The sequence below is a fragment of the Rhinatrema bivittatum genome, chromosome 7, assembly GCF_901001135.1.
Source record: "Rhinatrema bivittatum chromosome 7, aRhiBiv1.1, whole genome shotgun sequence".
Lineage (NCBI taxonomy): Eukaryota > Metazoa > Chordata > Amphibia > Gymnophiona > Rhinatrematidae > Rhinatrema > Rhinatrema bivittatum.
The window spans coordinates 308539929-308558527 of record NC_042621.1 but is presented as its reverse complement, the minus strand read 5'-3'; the positions used below and the strand labels follow the sequence as shown (position 1 = coordinate 308558527).

At 45.1% G+C, this 18599-nt stretch overlaps 1 protein-coding gene across 1 annotated transcript in view; it reads right to left on the bottom strand.

Annotated features, from left to right (window-relative positions):
- The window catches only part of LOC115096048 (BTB/POZ domain-containing protein 16-like), a 68319-nt gene extending 49793 nt beyond the window's left edge, over window positions 1-18526 (bottom strand). Inside the window, exons 1-2 of the mRNA XM_029610564.1 lie at window positions 18501-18526; window positions 822-904 (exon numbers count right to left, since the gene is read on the bottom strand). The gene's annotated coding sequence lies outside the window, so the exon portion shown is untranslated. The remainder of the gene's footprint in view (window positions 1-821; window positions 905-18500) is intronic.
- Window positions 18527-18599: the final 73 nt, after the last annotated feature.

Sequence of the window (18599 nt, the reverse complement as noted above, 5' to 3'; positions counted from 1 at the left end):
GAGCAGGATCTGGGGTGATTTTATCTGGTAGCCAAACAGGTGGATAAAGTGATAGCCAAAGCCAGAAGGATGCTTGACTGCATAGGAAGAGGAATGGTCATCCGGGATGCGTGAACAAATCTACACCCGCGCGCATAGTATAAAATCTGGCCCTTATTATATGTATGTGAAGTTATTGTACAATTCTGGAGATCCCACCTTCAAAAGGATATAAACAGGATGGAGTCTGTCCAGAGGGGGCTACTAAAATGGTCAGTGGTCTTCATTCCAAAGCATATGGGGATAGACTTAAAGCTCTAAACATGAACACCCTAGAGGAAAGGGGAGCTGGGGAGATGTGATAGAGACATTCAGATATCTCAAAGGTTTCCATGCAGAGGAGTTGAGCCTCTTTCAGTGGAGAGGAGGCTCTAGAATGAGGGGTCATGGGATGAGGATGAAAGGGGGTAGACTCAGGAGTAATCTTAGGAAATATTTCTTTACAGAGAGCGTGATGAATGCATGGAACGGCCTCTCAATGGAGATTGTAGAGTCAAAAACTGTATGCAAATTGAAGAAAGCCTGGGTTAAACAGGGGTCATCTCTAAGGGAGTGATGGGAATTGTAACGCTAAATTAGTTGAGTGTATGGAAAGATTCGATGGGCCATACAGTCTCTTGTTGCCATTATGTTCCTATGTTTCCCCTTCCTGAAGCTGTGAATGTTCCCTGTGCAGCTGGCCAGACCCCAAGAGACCCCTGAATGTTGTGAGCTGTTGCCCCCTCCTCAAGGCTGTGAGCTCTCCTTATGCAGCATTGCCAGGCTCCTGCTTTCTGACTCACCGCTTGGTAATGGTTGGAGAGGATACGGACCAACCACTTCAATGGTAATACGTTGATCTGCTGTATCTCTTCCAACTGTCGACCTTTACAGGAAAGCACAAAGGAACGATTAATTCAGAGCTCATCTTGTCACATAAAATATGAAACAACCAAGGACCAGCCCAGAAGCTCCTGACATCCGTAGCCATTACACACTAACTGTCCCTGTCCCGCATCACATACTCACTCTCTGAGGCAATGACCCACCCGATGACGGCAGCCACTCCCTGTCCTATGTCACACACTAACTGTCCCTGTCCCGTATCACATACTCATTCTCTGTGAGGCAATGACCCACCCGATGACGGCAGCCACTCCCTGTCCTATGTCACACACTAACTGTCCCTGTCCCGTATCACATACTCATTCTCTGTGAGGCAATGACCCACCCGATGACGGCAGCCACTCCCTGTCCTATGTCACAAACTAACTGTCCCTGTCCCGTATCACATACTCATTCTCTGTGAGGCAATGACCCACCCGATGACGGCAGCCACTCCCTGTCCTATGTCACACACTAACTGTCCCTGTCCCGTATCACATACTCATTCCCTGTGAGGCAATGACCCACCCGATGTCGGCAGCCACTCCCTGTCCTATGTCACACACTAACTGTCCCTGTCCCGTATCACATACTCATTCCCTGTGAGGCAATGACCCACCCGATGACGGCAGCCACTCCCTGTCCTATGTCACACACTAACTGTCCCTGTCCCGTATCACATACTCACTCTCTGTGAGGCAATGACCCACCCAATGACGGCAGCCACTCCCTGTCCTATATCACACACTAACTGTCCCTGTCCCGTATCACATACTCACTCTCTGTGAGGCAATGACCCACCCGATGACGGCAGCCACTCCCTGTCCTATATCACACACTAACTGTCCCTGTCCCGTATCACATACTCATTCTCTGTGAGGCAATGACCCACCCGATGACGGCAGCCACTCCCTATCCTATGTCACACACTAACTGTCCCTGTCCCGTATCACATACTCACTCTCTGTGAGGCAATGACCCACCCGATGACGGCAGCCACTCCCTATCCTATGTCACACACTTACTGTCCCTGTCCCGTATCACATACTCATTCCCTGTGAGGCAATGTCCCACCCGATGACGGCAGCCACTCCCTGTCCTATGTCACACACTAACTGTCCCTGTCCCGTATCACATACTCATTCCCTGTGAGGCAATGACCCACCCGATGACGGCAGCCACTCCCTATCCTATGTCACAAACTAACTGTCCCTGTCCCGTATCACATACTCATTCCCTGTGAGGCAATGTCCCACCCGATGACGGCAGCCACTCCCTGTCCTATGTCACACACTAACTGTCCCTGTCCCGTATCACATACTCATTCTCTGTGAGGCAATGACCCACCCGATGACGGCAGCCACTCCCTATCCTATGTCACACACTTACTGTCCATAAGAACTGCGGTGCGGAGTCAGACCAAGGATCCACCCAGCCCAGCAGTCTGCCTCGGACAGTTGCATAACCTTTGCCCTGCCTCCCAGTGCTCCACTGGATTATCCCACTAATATAATTTTTGTACAGTTTTGTAGGCCATTCAATTTGGAATTACTTTATATTACATTACTTAAATTTATTATTTGTGGTGGAACATATGACAGTGAAAAACAACATCAGATTGACTGCATTAAAGGCCCGGTTTTAAATGGCCCATGCGGCCGGGCCTTGTGCACGCTGCGCGCATTTTAAAAGGGGCCTGGACGTGTGCGTAACCCCTGTTATGCACACAAGAGCTGGGCCTTGGCAAAGGGGCGGTCTGAGGGGCAATCCAGGGGGTGGGGTGGGGCCGGAGGCGCCTGGTACAGCGGCCATTTGCCGCTGTGCCGGGGGATCGTGTGCCGGCAGGGAGCCGGCGCGCGCAACTTGCTGCTGGTCCTTTGGAGGAGCAAAAGATAATAAATACAAAACAGGGCTACCTAGGGAAGGGATAGGGGAAGGGGAAGGGAGGTTAAGGTTGGGGTTGGGAAGTCCCCTCCCAGTCCGCTCTTTAATTGGAACAGACTGGGAGGGAACTGGGAAAGCCCGAAAATGCATTGCTGCTCACTTTTTGTGTATGTCTGCCCCCCTTTGCGCGCGCCGTCCACAATTTTATAACATGCATGCAATGGCACGTGCATGTTATAAAATCGCGCGTCCATGTGTGCGCCGGGTAGCGCGCACACATGGACACGTGATTTTATAACATGCATGCAATGGCACGTGCATGTTATAAAATCGCGCGTCCATGTGTGCGCCGGGTAGCGCGCACACATGGACACGCGATTTTATAACATGCATGCAATGGCACGTGCATGTTATAAAATCGCGCGTCCATGTGTGCGCCGGGTAGCGCGCACACATGGACACGCAATTTTATAACATGCATGCAATGGCACGTGCATGTTATAAAATCGCGCGTCCATGTGTGCGTCGGGTAGTGCGCACACATGGACACGCACGTGTATTTTTTTTAAATCTACCCCTACGTGTATTGCATTTCATGCGGCGTGTGATGCTGGAGCACACTTTATTACAAAAGAGTGGAATGCTGAAAAATGAGGTCAAAGCAAAAGCCGAGTTCAGAGAGCGTGAGACACGACTGCCGACGAGTTTTTGACAGAATTTGGTTATGGTCGACCGCTAAAATTGTTTCAAGAAAGCCAAAAAATTATTGAGAATTCCAACAACAAGAATAAGAAAAGCTGTTAAAGAGTAGCAAGAAGGAATTTGGGTGAGAGGAGGAAACAACTGATAGAGGACCAGTTTATGGTTATCCACTCGGGGTGGTATCTCCAGGCATTTCATGTTATTTTGAAACCATTGAAAACTGAAACCTATATCCAAGACAGGCTCTGGCTGGCAAACTGGTCATGAAATGGGAATGAAGAGGATTTCCTTCACTTAGCGCCTTCCAATGAATTTATCATTTGGTCAATTCGAAAACCAAATTTTGAAAATGATCGAGTTTGGTCAAAAACTTTGAATGAAATTAGTGACGAAGAACATGATCTCCAAATTGTCAGAAATTCTGCTTCGCATTAGTCTTTTTCTCATGTTAACAGCAAAGAAAATGCTATTGGTAATCAAAGACGTTGGTGAATCTTGGGACGGCGCTTATTTTCAGAATACGATTTTAGCTGAAAATGTTATTCCAGTTTTGAGTGATAAGGAAAACATTTTGGTAGTAGGAAAAGCTACTTTTGTCCACGATAAGGCATCATGCATGTGTGCCAATGCCACACAACAGCTGCTTACAGAAAATGGCATTGATTTTTGGGGTGACAATGTTTGGCTGCTGCTGAAAACATCGGTGCTATTATTAAGGATGAGCTGGAGAATTTAACGTGGACAGATTGAGGTCCGGGCCATTAATTCACCGAAACCGTGTGTCAACATTTGGACTTTATGGTGCAGTTTATACAACCCAGTGTGAAGTGACATTCATGCTCTTATGTGCACATTTATATTGACCAGAGATGATGGCTTTTTTTTAGGTGGGGGTATGTGTTTGTTTTTATGCTTTTTTGTATTTTTAAGTTGTTTTTATTGCTCTGCTTTTACATATTTAGGACTAAGATACGCGCGCAACCCCTGAAAACCTACCCCTGCCTCCCCCTGCGCGTGCCGAGCCTATCTTGCATAGGCTCGATGGTGCACACAAGCCCCGGGACACGCGCAAGTCCCGGGGCTTGAAAAAATGGGCGTTCCGGGGGCAGGCCCGAGGCCTCCGGAGCAGCCACTGGGCTAGGGGATGGAGAGCTGGCGCGCGCAAGTTACGCCTGCTCGGAGGTAGGAGTAACTTCTTCAATAAAGGTTGGGGGGGGTTAGGGCTGGGGGGCGGGTTAGATAGGGGAAGGTGCGGGGGGGGGGGGCGGAAGGAAAGTTCCCTCCAAGGCCGCTCCGATTTCGGAGGAAGGCTGCTCGGCTCGGCACGTGCAGGTTGCACAATTGTGCACCCCCCTGCGCATGCCGACCCTGGATTTTATAACATGCGAGCGGCAGCGCTCGCATGTTATAAAATCGGGCGTAGATTTGTTCGCGCCGGGGTGCGCGAACAAATCTACGCCCGCGTGCATGTTATAAAATCTGGCCCTTATTATATGTATGTGAAGTTATTGTTTATCTTAATATCTATGTTTTATTGCAACTCCCTAGTATTTTAGGTAAGCGGGATATAAATGTATAAATAAATAAACTGATCTTATTACATTTGGAAAATGATACTAATTTATTTCAAAATGTGTTGTGTTCATGCCCCGCTCGTTTTAAAGCCGTTTTGCAGGCTAATGGTGGGCACCCCGACTATTAATGATTTGCTGTTTCCTTCCGTTCTGAATGCTGATTCTATGTTTCCATCTGATTTGTGGTCGCTGCTGTAATGGAGGAGGATAAGGCTGTGCAACACCTGCTGGATCCACTTTCTTCAGGCTCACTCCCAGGGGTTTCCCAGAGTCACCTGGTTCATGACGTTTCATCCAGGAACTTCTCCAAACCCGTTTCAGACCCAGCTATTCTAGTTTACCTGCAGCCCTGGATTTGCCAATAGGGACCTAGGGCGGCAGCAAACATTCAGGGGCAGCTGCCTGGTTAACTGAACCTCATTCAGCAGAGAACAGCCCTCTGCTACCCTGTAACAGCACCTTACAGAGGATGGGGGGGATGAAGAGTTCCCCCGGGGCGGGAAAATCCTCAATCCATCCCTGTTTACACGATTGCACCCTCTGGTAACAAATTCCACAGCCTGACTGTGCATTGAGTGAAAACCTATTTCCTCCAGTTTGTTACAGGCTCTTTACCTAACAGCTTCGTGAGTTGCTTCTCAGTCCTATCTGAAAGGGCAAAGAGCCGGTCCCATTTACCTGTTCTATCCCCCTGCTCAGCCATCTCTTACAAACTGAAGAATCCCTCATCATAAGGGAATTGCTCTTATCCCCTTTATCTTTACTTTGCCTTCCGCTGCATGTTTTCCATGCCTGCTACGTCTCTTTTCAGATGGGGTGAGCAGAAGTGCACACGATACTCAAGGTGCGGGCGTGCCATGCGACTTTAAGAAAAGAGCAGACAGATTCCAAATTACCCCTGGCAACTGACGAGCAGGTCGTTAATAAAAATAAAAAAAACATACTTTGAAATGTCTGTATACAACTGCTAGAAGTCTAAAAAATAAGATGGGAGAGTCAGAGTGTATAGCACTGGATGAAGAGGTGAATATAACTGGCATCTTAGAGACCTGGTGGGAGGAGGATAACCAATGGGACACTGTGGTACCAGGGTACAAATTATATTGCAATGATAGGATGGATCAGATTAGTGGCGGGGTGGCACTGTGTGTTAAAGAGAGCATTGAGTCAAACAGGATAAAAGTTCTGCAGGAAACATCTAGGTAGACCACCACTTGGGAGTATAGTCACAGAAGATCTCGTTTTCCATAAATTGGAAGACCACAGGGGTGTTGCACAATCCGAAAGGTATTACTTGGTACTCATAATGTCCGCCACTGGTGTTAAAATGCAGTCTTTCACTCATCGCTTTCTCAGATTTGTGTAAACTTGTATGACCCCCGGGAGGTCTAACTTCATGAAACTTGTGTGCCTCGGAGACAGTCAAAGAGCTCTGAGATGGAGGGAAGTGGATATTCAGTTTGCTCAGTAATAGCACTGAGACCATGATAATCAATGCAGGGACATAGCGACCTATCCTTCTTCCCCACAAATAAGAATCCAGCCTCTGCGGGTGAGGCCGAGGGAAGAATAAAGCTTCGGTCCAGATTCTCCTTAATGCATTTAGACACTGTCTGTTATGGTTGTGGACCCTTGAGCCGGGACGGGTGTTGGCGCCACCACAGAGGGAAGGCCCTCAGTGGTTCCCGTCGCCGGTAGGTGGTGAAGGTAAGGTCATCCCAGCTGCAGCTTCAGCTATACCAGCCCTCGTTCCCCGCAGGTTGAGCCCTTGGGTACTGGGGCCGGCAGGACTTAGGAGCGGGCTGCCTCGGCGAAGCAGGAGCAGAGAGATGAAGACGAGGTCAGGAGCCCGGGTCTGGGCAGGCAGCAGAGAAGCAGAAGGAGAGTCCGATCTGAGAATTCGGGGCAGGCGGCAGGCGGGTAGAGACGAGGGAACCAGGCCAGGGGTTGAGACAGGCAGCAGACAAGCGAAGACGAGGAGCAAGCCAGGGGTTGGTACCAGGAGATCAAGCCAAAGAGGAACTCAGGAACTGGAGTACGAAGGAAGGAGCAAGGTCAGGAACTGGATCAGGAACCGGAACAGGAGGTGGATCAGGAACTGGAACGGGAGCTGGATCAGGAAGCGAAGGAACGCAGCAACTAGCACTCCGAGGAGACGACCTGTTGCTAAGGCGAAGAACTGGGGACTAAGGCAGGGTTTAAATACCCCTCAGTCCTGACGTCATTGGTCGGGCCGGGCCGAAGTTTCCCGCCGCGGCCCCTTTAAGAGGCGGAGCCTCCCACGCGTGCACGCCTAGGGAAAGCTTCGCAGGAAGCAGGGCGGCAGCGTTTGAGTCACGTGGGAGGCCGCAGTCGGTCAGCCCCATAGTGGGGAGCACCGTGCCGATCGGGGGTAGTGCCGGCTCGCCGCGGAAAGGTAGGGGGGGGGGGGGCCGGCCATGGTCTGCCACGGCCAGGACCCACAACACTGTCTCTGTTTCTGGAGCAGAAAGCAGATAAACTCTGCTTCTAGGTGGAACCTTGCCTGGGATTAGGTCTATGGTACAATCATAGGAGCAATAAGGCAGCAGGACGTCCACCTGCTTTTTACTGAATACATCGCTCACTCACTGTTGGCATCGGTCTCAGGACTCTACCTATGAGGCTGCGTCACTGCAAGAGGAGCTCACACATTCTCAGTTCCTTATAGGCCCAGCTTCGCCACCCTCCTTTCTTTGGCTGGTAGGGCCCAGTTACTGCTATTTTGGCTCCTCTCCGGTCTATCACAAGGCTAAACTGATCAGCCTCTCCAAGATAGATAGTAGGTCCCAGGCAGCTAGCTCGTCTTTAAGGTGTTCCAAAAGTCCTTTTCAGAAAATTGCAATCAGGCTGTCGCTGCCCCACTGGAGTTCAGAGGCCATGGTTCCAAAATGCACTGCGTACTACCCCACAGACCGGGAGCCTTGTTTGATTTGCAGAAGTTCAGAAGACTTGGAAGTGGTGTAATCAAGCTCATCAAATACTTGTTGGAACTCTTGCAGAAAGGATGCTATTTCCCCTAAGAATGGATCATCCCTTTCCCAAAGGGGAGAGGCCCAGGATAATGTGGTGCCACCCAGAATGGCATGAACGTAGGTTACTTTGACTTGGTTTGTCAGGAATAATGCAGTTCAAATTGCATCCAACACTGGTTAAGAAAGCCTCTACAGCTTCTGGGATACTGATCATACCTCAGAGGTGGAAGTAAGTACAGCATGGGCATGGCAGGTTGGAACATAAGAACATGCCATACTGGGTCAGTCCAAGGGACCATCAAGCCCAGTATCCTGTTTCTAACAGGGGCCAATCCAAGTCACAAGTACCTGGCAAGTACTTGTGACTTAGATAGATCACAAGCTACTTGGATAGATCACAAGCTACTATTGCTTATTAATTACCATAATAGCAGTTTATGGATTTATCCTCGAGGTGCTGGAGCAGGCCAAGCTATAATGCCCTGAAGATAGCCAAACATGGTATTCAGCTGATCCTGCTGCTGATGAAGCTGGTGTGCTAGGCCGGCAATGGCGTAGGCAGGGGCTGGTCGACCGAGCCCATGGCCTCAGTAATCTGTAAGGGATAGGGGGTGTGTGAACCCTTAGTGCTGTAGCATAGCTGATGTAGCCTCGAGGATGAGCCCCTGAGGCCTACACCAGTAGCTGGTGAACGTGCCCTGTGATGGGATAGTCTGGAGATTCACCTTTACCAGCTGCCTCCTCTTCAGTTTGAGCCCTTGGATTCTGGCAATTGGCAAGACTTAGGCGGGTCCCTAGGGTGGAGGCAGTACTTAGAGTCCAGAGGCACATCAGAGATAGAGTAGACAGCAGGAAACCAAGGTCAGGGAAGGCAGCAGGCAAGAATAGTCAGGTTCAGGCAAGAGGTCAAGATCCAGGCAGCACAGAAACGTGGTCAGGTCCAAGCAAGAAGTCAGGATCCGGAGTGAGAAGCCAAGGATGGACGTTGACACAGAAAACACTGGATGAGTCAACAAGGAAGACAAGCTGGATAGACTGGACTGGAAATCTGGGCAAGACTGGACTGGTAACCAAGGCTGGACTGGAAGACAAGGCAAGATGAAACTGGGAACACAGAAACACCATAGCAACACATCACACTCTGCTAGGCTCCAGACCCATTGCTGAGGCAAGGCAAGGAAGTCTGGGAAGCCCTTATATAGAGCTGAAGCACTGACATCATCAGTGGGTGCTGTGATCATTTTCCCACCACAGACCCTTTAACTAGCACATGATCCGGCATGCGCACACCTAGGGAGGAGCAGAGGAGTGGCATCCCATGTTGTGTGAAGGGAGCCTGGCAACATCCAGCTGCTGGTGGCATCAGAGTTGAGTCCAGGGCCTTCCTGCGAGCTGTAAATCTTAACAATGGGACACAGTCAACATGGATTTAGCCAAAGGAAGTCTTGTCTCACCGATTTGCTACATTTTTTGAAAGCATGAATATACATGTGGTTACAGGAAAGCCAGTTGATATAGTGTATCTGGATTTTCAACACGCTTTTGACAAAGTCCCTCATTAGAGACTTGAGGAAATTAAAAAGTCATGAGAAAGGAGGCAATGTTCTATTATGGACTGAGAAATGGTTAAAAATAGAAAACAGAGTAGGGTAAATGGTCAAAGTGGAGTGCCCCAGAGATCTGTACATGACCTAGAGATGGGAGCAACAAGTGAGGTGATCAAATTTGCTGATGCTACAAAATTATTCAAAGCTGTTAAATCGCAAGAGGATTGTGAGAAAATGCAGGAGGACCTTGCAAGAATGGAAGACTGGGCATCCAAATGGCAGATGACATTTAATGTAGACAAGTGCAAAGTGATACATGTAGGGAAGAGCAACTCAAATTATAGCTACACATTGGGAGTCACTACCCAGAAAAAGGATCTAGGCGTCAATGTGGATATGTTAAAGTCTTCTGCACAGTGTGCAGCAGCAGTGGACAAGAAAGCAAATCAAATGCTAGGAACTATTAGGAAAGGAATGGAGAATAAAACAGAGAATATCATAATGTCTCTGTATCACTCCATGGTGCATCCTCATCTTGTGTTCATATATCATACACAAACAGAATGCTGGGGATTATTAGGAAAGGAATGGAGAATAAAACACAGAATATCATAATGTCTCTGTATCACTCCATGGTGTGACCTCATCTTGTGTTCATATATCATACACAAACAGAATGCTGGGGATTATCAGGAAAGGAATGGAGAATAGAGAATATCCTAATGTCTCTGTATCACTCCATGGTGCGACCTCATCTTGTGTTAATATATCATACACAAACAGAATGCTGGGGATTATTAGGAAAGGAATGGAGAATAAAACAGAGAATATCATAATGTCTCTGTATCACTCCATGGTGCATCCTCATCTTGTGTTCATATATCATACACAAACAGAATGCTGGGGATTATTAGGAAAGGAATGGAGAATAAAACAGAGGATATCATAATGCCTCTGTATCACTCTGGGTGCATCCTCATCTTGTGTTCATATATCATACACAAACAGAATGCTGGGGATTATTAGGAAAGGAACGGAGAATAAAACAGAGAATATCATAATGCCTCTGTATCACTCCATGGTGCATCCTCATCTTGTGTTCATATATCATACACAAACAGAATGCTGGGGATTATTAGGAAAGGAATGGAGAATAAAACAGAGAATATCATAATGTCTCTGTATCACTCCATGGTGCATCCTCATCTTGTGTTCATATATCATACACAAACAGAATGCTGGGGATTATCAGGAAAGGAATGGAGAATAAAACAGAGAATATCATAATGTCTCTGTATCACTCCATGGTGTGACCTCATCTTATGTTCACATATCATACACAAACAGAATGCTGGGGATTATTAGGAAAGGAATGGAGAATAAAACAGAGACTATCATAATGCCTCTGTATCACTCCATGGTGTGACCTCATCTTGTGTTCATATATCATACACAAACAGAATGCTGGGGATTATTAGGAAAGGAATGGAGAATAAAACAGAGAATATCATAATGTCTCTGTATCACTCCATGGTGCATCCTCATCTTGTGTTCATATATCATACACAAACAGAATGCTGGGGATTATTAGGAAAGGAATGGAGAATAAATAGAGAATATCATAATGCCTCTGTATCGCTCCATGGTGCATCCTCATCTTGTGTTCATATATCATACACAAACAGAATGCTGGGGATTATTAGGAAAGGAATGGAGAATAAAACAGAGAATATCATAATGTCTCTGTATCACTCCATGGTGCATCCTCATCTTGTGTTCATATATCATACACAAACAGAATGCTGGGGATTATTAGGAAAGGAATGGAGAATAAAACAGAGAATATCATAATGCCTCTGTATCGCTCCATGGTGCGACCTCATCTTGTGTTCATATATCATACACAAACAGAATGCTGGGGATTATTAGGAAAGGAATGGAGAATAAAACAGAGAATATCATAATGTCTCTGTATCACTCCATGGTGCATCCTCATCTTGTGTTCATATATCATACACAAACAGAATGCTGGGGATTATTAGGAAAGGAATGGAGAATAAAACAGAGAATATCATAATGTCTCTGTATCACTCCATGGTGCATCCTCATCTTGTGTTCATATATCATACACAAACAGAATGCTGGGGATTATTAGGAAAGGAATGGAGAATAAAACAGAGAATATCATAATGTCTCTGTATCACTCCATGGTGCATCCTCATCTTGTGTTCATATATCATACACAAACAGAATGCTGGGGATTATTAGGAAAGGAATGGAGAATAAAACAGAGAATATCATAATGTCTCTGTATCACTCCATGGTGTGACCTCATCTTGTGTTCATATATCATACACAATCTGAATGCTGGGGATTATTAGGAAAGGAATGGAGAATAAAACAGAGAATATCATAATGTCTCTGTATCACTCCATGGTGCATCCTCATCTTGTGTTCATATATCATACACAAACAGAATGCTGGGGATTATTAGGAAAGGAATGGAGAATAAAACAGAGAATATCATAATGTCCCTGTATCACTCCATGGTGTGACCTCATCTTGTGTTCATATATCATACACAATCTGAATGCTGGGGATTATTAGGAAAGGAATGGAGAATAAAACAGAGAATATCATAATGCCTCTGTATCACTCCATGGTGCATCCTCATCTTGTGTTCATATATCATACACAATCTGAATGCTGGGGATTATTAGGAAAGGAATGGAGAATAAAACAGAGAATATCATAATGCCTCTGTATCGTTCTATGGTGCGACCTCATCTTGAGTATTGTGTTCAGTTCTGGTCACCACATCTCAAAAAAGAGATATAATTAGAAAAGGTACAGAGAAGGGTGAGCAAGATAATTATGAGGATGGACCACTTCCCTTATGAGGAAAGGCTAAAGAAACTAGGGCTTTTCAGTTTGGAGAAGAGACGGCTGAGGGGGGATATGATAGAGGTCTATAAAATAATGAGTGGAATGGAATGGGTAAATGTGAATCGGTTGTTTACTCTTTCAAAAAATACAAAGTCTAAGGAACACTCAATGAAGTTACTAGGTGATACATTTAAGATAAATAAGAGAAAATATTTTTTTAGTCAATATCTCTGGAATTCATTGCCAGAGGATGTAGTGAAAGCTATTGGTGTAGCTGGGTTTAAAAAAGGTTTAGACAAGTTTCTGGAAGTCCATAAACCATTATTAAGGTGAACTTGGGGAAATCTACTTATCCCTGGGATAAGCAGCTTGGAGTCTATCAACCTTTTTGGATCCTGCCAGGTACTTGTGACCTGGTTTGGCCACTCTTGGAAACAGGATACTGGGTTGATGGACCTTTGGTCTGACCCAGTATGGCATATCTTATGTACTTATTCCTTTCTTCTTAATTCCTAGTATCCTATTTGATTTTTTTTTGGCCATACCCACAATAAGCTGCCAGTTTTCAAAGCACTGTCCGCCAGGACTCCAAGGTTCTTTTCCTGGTTGTTGACTCCCAATACAGAACCCAGCATTGTGTTCCTGTAGTTGGGATTATTTTTCCCTGTGGTGCATCTCTTCACAGTTTCCACATTAAATTTCATCTGCCATCCAGATGCCCAGTTCCCCAGTCTCACAAAGTCTTTCTGCAGGTCCTCAGTCTGCCTGTGTTTTTGGCTATTTTGGGGTATTCTACAAATCTGCTCCCTTTCCTGGATCATAATGAATGAGTTAAACAAGGCCAATCAAAGGAAAGATGTTCTTACTTTCTGTTTCCTACCTTTAAACCAGTTTCTAATCCACAATAAGACATTGCCCCTATCCAATCTCTCATAAGGGAGATTATCAAACGCCTTCTGAAAATCCAAATCCACTTTATCAATCAGCCCACCTTTAGCCGTGTGCTCATTTTTACCTTGAATGAATTTTAATAGATTGGTAAAGCATGACTTCCCAGTGCTAAGTTACAGGTGGAATATCTTCTTTTATCCCCTTGAGTACAGATGTAGGGCAGGGATTCAATGGACTTGAAGCAGAACTCGGCGTTTCCCCATTAGCTGATAGTCTGTTTCCATCTGGGAATCCTTTGATCTAAGGTCATCATTTCATCCATCAGTTCCGTTTCAAGTTCATTAAATCCCTGCCCTACAACTGTACTCAAGAGAATAAAAGATGATATAGCACCCGATATTTAGGGAAGGGAAGTCATGCTGGCTCTTCCCCATTTAGCACTTTTCATCCATGTGACCAGTAATTTTGTTTTTAATTACAGTTTGTTTCATTTTACCAGGCTCATTGGTCTGTAGCTACTTGGGTCACCCCTGGAGCCCTTTTTGAAACCTAGTGTTACATTTGTTACCCTCCAGTCCTCAATTATGGTGGCAAATTTGAATGATTACAGATTATAGTAGTCATTGCTTTTGATCCACCTGTTTCTTTGTGACAGCTGTCATTAGCGAATTTATACATCATTGACGTTCACTTGGATTGACATTCATGGCAGCTAACATTAGCACAATTGTACATTTTTTATGTGGCTGCGTCAATGTAGTCACATGCCATAGACACAAACTCGCTAAAAATGCTCCTTCACAGCGGCACCATGTAGCACTTCTACTCTTTGCTAATGCACCTTCTTAATGCCCTTCTGGAGGAAGTGGTGAAGACCAAAACTGTGAAGGACTTCAAAAGGTCGTGGGATAAACACTGTGGATCCATAAGTCTAGAGGATGTGAATGAAGAGAGGGTGGCTTGCGGGAAAGACAGCTAATACCTGGAGATAATACCCTTATTCAATAGACATGCACACGGTTAATGCGACTACGACAGTGCTCTATGCTTCAACGGCAAGAGGAAATGTGGATAAAAGGATTTGCAGTAACAAAAAAGCAGGGAGTAGCTTGCTTGTTACAGCGGTTACTACCCCAAACCAAACAAGCCTGATACTTCACTTTCAATGCATATCCAGTGTAGCTCTCTGCTTCAACGGCAGGGGGGAATGAAGAAAAGATGATTTTATATTCAGACAACAACCAACAAGGACTGAATTACACAGTCTGGGTAAACAAATAAGCATGGGTGTAGCTTGCTTGTTACGGCGGTTACTACCCCGAATCAATTAAGCCTGATACTTCACTTTCAATACATATCCAGAGTAGCTCTGTGCTTCAACGGCAGGGGGAATGAAGAAAGGTGGATTTATATTCAGATAACAACCAACAAGGACTAACTTGCCCTGTCTGGGTAAACAAATAAGCATGGGAGTAGCTTGCTTATTGCGGCGGTTACTACCCCCTAACCAATTAAGATAGATACTTCCCTTAGAAGCAGTTCCTGCACTGCTCTCTACATTAATGGCAGGGGTGGAAGGGAAACAAAACCAAAAGGTACATTAATGGTGAGGGTGGATGGGAAATAGAACCAAAAGGTTACTAAATGCCAAGAGTAACAGATAAGTATGAGAGAGGAGAAAAAAAAAAAGTGAAAGCTTGCTGGGCAGACTGGATGGGCCATTTGGTCTTCTTCTGCCATCGTTTCTATGTTAACGAAAGTTTATAGATGCCAGTAAGATTTACATAGGATATTTGATCTAACTTTTCCTGAACCAATGCCTTCAATGCTAATTCTTTCTTTTTTCTTTTACTTAAGTTAAATGTGCGACATCGCAGCAGTTTTCAATTCCTGCTGTAGAGCCTGTCCCGTCTCGAAACATAACGTTACGCCAGGTTGGGTTTTCCTTTGAAGCTGGCGTAATTCAAGTATTTAATTACAAGGGAAATGATTGCTTTTATTTGCATAGAACAAAATTTAAAAAATTGAACCTGTAGGCCAATGATTATACGTGACCGATATATGTTTGGAAGCATAATAAATAGCTCCAACATTGTGGGTGTAATAATGGTCTATCATTAGACGGTCACCGTAGCAAGAAATATTAATATATGTCATGAATGCTTGAGCTGTGCAATTTCTTTTGAATGCATTCAGACTGCTGACTCTGTTACCTTTCGTGATTAAGGATTTATAGGCCTTCACATTCCTTAAGATCGGAAGAGAAATGCCTGTTGGAGATTCCATCCATTATATTAGCAAGTTTAGATCTAACAAGAAACAGAGCCTTCTCCATAGCAGGCACATGCCTTTGGCACTCCTTACCAGATGGCATCAGGACTATCTGCAGTATCAAGATGTTTAAAAAAAGTGATAAAAACATATTTCTTTAAACAGCCTGCAGCCTGGAGCCCATGACTTAAATTCCCCTGAGTGCACCAAGGCTGGTGTATTCTGTAGATATTTTCATAGCACTGAGTGATAAGCTGCAGTAATTGTCCGTTTGTTCTCTCAGTTATGTGCAGCATTTATATTATGTAAACTTTTTGTTTTAAAGATATATATGTTTTTGTATCATGTTTTTTATGTAGTCTTGCCGTGAAATGCTTTGCCAGTGATAAGTGTGGAAAGTAAGTTTTAATAAATACAATTTAGATTTTATCTGGGCTTCCAAGATGATGCTTTTAAACAGTCTGCAAACCTCATGCAGACTTTTAACCTTTGTAAGTGTTCCTTTTAGCTTCTTCTAAGTAGTTTCCTTATCATATCGTAGTCCCGTTTAAAGTTATATGTTATTGTAGTATTTTTGAGGTCGATATTCAGCCGCAGAGCAGCTAGTTACATTAGCTGGATATAGCTATCCAGCTAACTTAACGAGGATATTCAGCGGCGGGGCTGAATAGCCCCAGCTATCTTAAAGTTGGCCAACTTTAGGACCGCCCTAAGGCATGTTCAGAGTTAACTGCATAACTCCAAATAGGAGTTAGCTGTATAACTTATAGGGCTAACTCTGGTCTATCTGGCAACATCTCCCACCTGCCCCTGGAATGCCCCCAATTTATGTGGCAAACTTCGATGCGCATAAGTCATTAGGCAGTTAGAATTTGGCTGCATACAACTTTAAATATAGATTGGCTAGCCATTTAGACAGATATCCTTTTCAGTTATCCATCTAACTGGCTTTTTGAACATTGCCCTCTTTAATTTGTTTCCTCCAGTAACTATATCCAATTTGATTGCATTATGATAACTGTTGCCAAGTGGCTCCACCACAGTTACCTTTTGCACCAGATTCTGTATGCCAGTGAGAACTAGATCTTAAGTAGCTTCCCCCCACCACTGGTTCTAGGACCATTGGCTCATGAAGCAGTTTATTTATGGTATCTAGAAACTTAACCTCCCTGACATGCATGGTTGAGACATTCATTCCAGTCATTATTGCGTTAATTGAACATCTCCCCATTATTATTGTGGTTTCATGCCTTTCAGTAGTCAACAGACTATACTCAATGCTAACAAAAGCAGAGTGTTTAATCTCTGACTATCTGTTTTCACCATCCTGTTTGGGTGGATGGTAGTAGATCCCAGTGCTATACTGCTTCCCATCCTGCATGGAATTTCTATCCATAAAGATTCCAGAGTGCAGTTTGTTTCCTGCAGAATCTTACTTGGTTCTATGGAATCCTTGACGTATAGTGCCACACCACCACCACTTCTATCTGCTCTGTCATTTCAATATATTTGGAACTTGTATCCACTGTGTCCCAGTGCATGTTTTCTTCCACAAGTCTCTGAAATGCCTATAATGTCACTATCTTAGTCTAGTACTATACATTCTTAACTCTCCCAGCCTTCTAGCATTTGAATACAGAAATCTAAATGTATTGCTTTTCACAGCCTTCCTAGAAGTAGTTGATTCAGGTAATTTAGAATCCGTTTTTTTCACCATCTCTTAGTCATTATAATCCAATTTCTCTAGTTTCCTAGGTATCCTTAGCGCTACTAAGTGACTGTTAGCTTTCCCCACACTTTGAGACTCCGGGGCTCTGCCTGCTCTGGGATCCTGCATATGGAGCTGGGAGCATTTCTGAGAATGCTACCCTACAGGTTCTGAATTTTGAGTTTACTACCTGGAATCCTAAATGTAGCCTCCAGAAACTTCCTTCTTGCGTTGGGTACCTACATGGAACATGAAAGCCAGCTTCAAACCAGCAGTCTCTAAAATCTTGTTTAGCTGATGCTTGAGATCTGCTACCTTTGCACCAGGCAGGCAAGTTGCCAAACGATCCTCCCGGCTATCTACATTGATAATGATCGAATCACCAATAACAATAATGGTCCTATCTCTGCCCTCCTGGTCATATTACTGTGAAGAGGATGACACTTCTTCTGCAGGATACGCCCCAGCTACTGGAACACTTCCTGCCCCTCAGCCACTGAAAGGTGCTGTTCTCCTTTATGGTGTCCTTGACTCTCCAAAGCAGCAGAAAAGCTGCAAGAATATGAATGTAATCTGTTTTGAAGTGTCTGAGAGGAGGAATATAAATCAAAATAAAAAACTGAGACGGGGAGAGATCTACTCTGCTCCGGAAGGTCTCATCTACACCTCTCCGTCTCCCTGTGCTCCTGTAACCCAGCCCAGGGGCTGCCAGTGTGGAGGTGGGACGGCAGTACCAGGTCACTGAAGGCCTCCTGAATGCACTTCTCTGTCCATCTCAGCTCCTCCAGGTCCACACTCCTTCTGAGTGCCAGGTACAACTGGAAGTCACTCATACATGTGGCACTCACTGCAAAAGACTGGCTAAGCCCATCTCACTGCTGGACTGCTGTCTGCATATTTTTTTTATTTTTTCTAACTCAGGGCCTAATTTACTAATCCTTTTCTCCCACTCTGTGTCTATGGGGAAAATGCTGAGTGAATGAGGCCCTCCCAGGGATTTAAAATTTCCAGAATAACTAAAACAATGTTAGAATGGAGTTTGGTCTAAATTCAAACACAAGAGGTCTACAAAACTTTGAGGGAGGAAGAAGAATGCAAGCAGTGAAAGACTTTGTGCCAATGCCCTGTGCCACACACTTACTATCTGTGATCCCATGCACAGGCAGGCACTGACCCAGCTGAGAATGGCAGCCATCTTTGTCCTGTGCCACACTCCTGCCTCTCTCCCATTGTCACACAC